Source organism: Acomys minous, assembly GCF_964271855.1.
Source record: "Acomys minous genome assembly, chromosome: 8".
Lineage (NCBI taxonomy): Eukaryota > Metazoa > Chordata > Mammalia > Rodentia > Muridae > Acomys > Acomys minous.
In genome coordinates, this window is record NC_140489.1 from 124,977,963 (window position 1) to 124,982,399 (window position 4,437).

The following is a 4,437-nucleotide window of genomic DNA, read 5'->3' on the forward strand; positions in this document are numbered from 1 at the left end:
ATATGACATTGAGTGATTTAAAAGGTCAACATAATTAACTTGAATCAAAGTGAGTCAGAAATCTATGATGCTCAAATAAGTCACTGACACATGAGTATATGAATGACACTTTTATATTACTAGCAACATAGGACCTCAAAAGATGATTTACGGCTGCTTACACCATCAGAGCTAAGCGAGGGAGATGCAGTTCTTTCTTCCTGTGCACCCCATGTCTTCTGGCAGCTTCCCTCTTTGCTGGCCCTCCCCTTAGGCTCCCCTTCTCTTCCTCCTGGGGCCCATCATGAATGGTCCTCCTTCCCCCAGCGGATGGGGCCTTCCCTTCTCTGCCAGTGCTGCCAACCTTACTCCCACAAGCTGGCAAGTCTTCTGTGAGTCCCATGTAAGGGCTGCTACCCTAGAACTTTCCATCCATTGTTGCCTCTACCTGGCCTCACACTGACAAAACTCAAAGCCTGGAGCAGAGGCTGCTTTTTTGGGCCATTTTGCTGAGCTCTTCCTGCATCACTTCGAAGCTGAGGTGGCCCGAGCCTCAAGTTCAATTTTTTCAGTTCTATTGGCCCCATTGAGCCCTGCTCTGGATGTCTCACTGTCACATGACCTTGAGATCTGCAGGGTGGGTGGGCCCCTGGCAGTGTTGGGCCCTTCTGGGTCTTCTGAGGACCTGACTGGCACACTTCCTTCTTCACTCTCTTCTTCCTCAACACCATCCTCAAGAAAAGCCTTTCCCTTCATTCGGTGAGTCATTCAGTCAGAGGTTCTGTATGAGGCATCCTACAGTGGTAGTGGAGGTAGGGGATGTTAACTCTCCCTCACCAGCTAGGCCCTCCAGTTCTAGGTGGAAATGCCTACTCCAACTCCTCTGATGGTGCTGGGACAGTTGGTAAGGCATTGTCTAGTTATGGCACTGCCCCTAGGGAGAGATGGACTTGAGAGGCTCAGATTAAGTCCTGAAGGGAGAACCTTGAAAGACAGAGCAGGAATGGTACAGAGTGAAGAACTGCTGAGTTTCAGGGGGCTGAAGAGGTTGCTGGTGACCCAGCAGGAGTTGGTCATGGAGGAGTGGCAACTGGGCTGACCTCAGAGGCAGGAGGAAAGCCTCAGTGGCAGAAGTGTTGTTTTGGAGTGCTTTGGAGTGAAGGCAAAGGAGGAGGAAGCTGCTTGGAGTTCTTTGCACCACCTAAGGCATCCCTGTTCTGACCGAGCATCCCCTGCTCTACTATTATTGATGTCCTCACAACAGTAGTCCTAGAGATGCATGACCTGGAGAACACATTTGTGGTTAAGGTAGAAGGCCCTTCAGATTACTTCCTGGAGACAACTGCTACACTTCATGTCTGACATCCAAGAGTGCCTAAATCCAGCCCCTGTCCTATCATCCTTCTCTTGGGCCCTGGGACCTCCTTCTTCACAAAGGACACATAGATAGCCTGGAGGTGCCCTATCTGAATCGTTAAGAGAGACTGCCCAGCCAGTATCTGCTCCTAGGACCCAGGGAGACTAATGACCACCTGTCGCATGGAGCATATGGGTTCCTCTCACACCAGTCATCAGTGGTCTTCGCCTCTAGTTCTGACTCTATTGCTGCCTCCCATTTTGACTCAATGGAACTGTTTCCTCCTCCAGGCATTCCTATTGAGGAGGGGCCCCTAGCAGGAACAGTTCATCCCCTATCAAAACCCTCCTTTGCCCTAGATACTCCAAGAAGTCACAAGGTCATTTCTGTTCCAGCAGGAGTCACAGGGAGGTGAGGGGTTAATCCCTCTCAAAATATCCTTTATTCCAGGGCATGCTCTCTCAAGACTGCCCAGTTAGTGATGGAAGAAAGACCTGGCTCATATAGTGTGTTCTTGGTATGTCAAAGTGAGACAAGACATGGTGAATATTCCCTGACTTTCAACTTCCAAGGGAAGGCCAAGTACCTGAGCTTGTCACTGAATGAAGAGGGTCAATGTCATATGTTCAACATCTGTGGTTCGAATCCATTTTCCATATGCTTCAGCACTCCATTCCTCTGTAGTCTGGAGGATTCAGTCATGTTGAACTTGTCAGATATGTGTCCTTCCAACAGCAGGGAGCAGGGTCAGGAGCAGGCTGGGAGCCATGTAGGGGTGTTCAAGGAGGACCTATGGTACCCCTCTGATACCTCCTCCACTCTCCTGCCCTTCAGAGTGAGTGAATTTATAATGGAGCGCCTCCCTTGGTCCAGCCAAGCTCCCTGAACAACTTCCATGGACAGATACCCCACACCTGGGATAAAAGAGGCCTCAAAGATATCTGAAGTGGTGGCAGCCTCAGGCCTAGCGGCCAAAGAGAGGCAAGAGAAAAGAAAAAACAGGGGGTGGAGAGTTCCAGGAGAAGCTGATCCCTGTGGCTGAGTAAGTTCCAATGATTGAGCTGGAAGAGGCCATAGCACTGGGTCCTGAGGGTCAGGGTGGTGCTAGTTCTGGTGGGGACTTGGAGGAATCCTTAATGTTGCAGCTCCAGTATCTACCACTAGGGGGCAACAGAGAAGGGGGCTATCTCACTCCACCAGACATTAATAACCAGCACTCCTTTGTGTGAGATATTGCCTACCTCCTATTTTCCTGCTCCCAGCCTTAACTTGTAAGACTTGGCTGGGTAGGGAGACAGAGGAAAGTGGAAGTCCCATCCCCACATGCTTCCTGACCCTTGTCAGCCAAGGGTGTGTATGCTGGTACAAGTAGAGGTTCAAGAATGCTGTAAAATTCCCAGCTACTACATTACATGTACCTTCACCCAGAGGCCAAGAACTCAGGTGCTCTTATGGTCAGATCCATCCCTGGGGGCTATTTCCCCACTAATAACCTCCAACCCAAGCAAGGGTGAGGGAGAAGGGCTGCCAGTTATATTAAGGCTGTTGTTGTTCTAAACAAAATGGAAAAGCATAAACAAATAAAAGATTTGTCTTAGTTCAAAAAAAAATGGTTTACAGTATACTCCACATTAATCCTTTCAAAGTAATTTTTATGATTACATAAACAATGATACAAACTTTATATGCAGATTTATTTATTAATTGTTTATTTGTGTAAAAGATGTTTCTTCATGAGCTGCTTGATGTGAAACTTTTCAAGGCACTGGAGACATGAAAATACATAACCTGTACAAAGTCGTTTGCACTAGGAATAACTCATAAACTTCTACCAACCCTCCTCTTCATATGAGAAACCCTTTTGTGAGATTGGTATGTAGAATAGGGAATGACTGATATATTGACATAGTGTGGAACTCCAATCAATGATCTCTATAATCTTCTGACTAAATAAATAAAGTTGGCACTGAACACCTTAATATTGTATTGTAACTGGCTTTCAGAACTTAGTACAACTAATGCCATGTTAGTTCACTATTACCCTCTTAAAACGCAGCATATAGGATCCAACACCTGCCAAAATGAAGCAAATTAACTAGTCCCTCAAAATGGTACTTTGAAATTCCAGGGAAGTCCCTACATGTACTATCCTTGGTTCTAGGCTTCTGTAGTTCTGCTTCTTGCTAACTGAAATGTAACAACTAAGATGTAAACTTTGTGCATAAAATACAAACTGCATGATTTGGACAAGTTCCCTGTGCAGCCACAGACCATATATAGGTTTTCTTTTCTGCTTTATGAGTGTCCATGAGGTGTACTTTGGTGGGATTAATTTGATACAAAATGTATAAGAAAAAAACATTGTTTCTTTTCCAATACTATTTATATATTAAGCTATCTAATCTAGATATTAATTCATTTATTCAACATAGATTTGTTGAAATGTTACATGGTATTAAACACTATGTTAAGAATTGGAAAATTAAATTAAATTTCCTCAAATTCTGTACTTCAGAAATTTGTAGACACAGGCAGATTGCTGTGAGTTAGAGGCCAGCCTGGTCTACAAAGTGAGTCTAGGACAACCAAGGCTACACAGAGAAATCTTATCTCAAAAAATGAAAAAATAAATAAAAAGAAGTTTGTAGACAATATTAAAATAACATAAGTGTTTAGAATAAAAAACAGCATGGTATTAAAAAGAAGGTAAAAGAGACACTGAATTGAAAATTGAAAATCATAGCTGTAGTAATATAGAGATGTGCAGAAGCAACATCTGTGTAGAATTTCACAATAAGGATTAAAAGATTCCAGCTATACATGAGTGATTCATTGAGAATGTAAATATATTAAAAGTAATGTGTGTGGCTACATAAAAAACAACAAAGAAACAAAACAAAACAATTGACTCTGGTGAGGAAATTTAACGAATTATTCTTTTTAAAAATATATTTTATTAATTTATTCATAGCACATATCAGTTGTTATCCCATTCCTTGTCTCCTCCCATTCCTTCCTCCCTCCCATTTCCCTTTAATTCCCTCCCCTGACTGTGACTGAAGGGGACATCGTCCTCCTGTATATGCTCATAGGTACCAAGA

The 4,437-nt window shown here is 43.8% G+C and overlaps 1 pseudogene across 1 annotated transcript; it reads left to right on the forward strand.

Annotated features, from left to right (window-relative positions):
- The first annotated feature begins 268 nt into the window (after nucleotides 1–268).
- Nucleotides 269–2,175, forward strand: LOC311602923 (SH2B adapter protein 1-like; annotated as a pseudogene). The gene has a single exon. The product of its transcript is annotated as an SH2B adapter protein 1-like (transcript).
- Nucleotides 2,176–4,437: the final 2,262 nt, after the last annotated feature.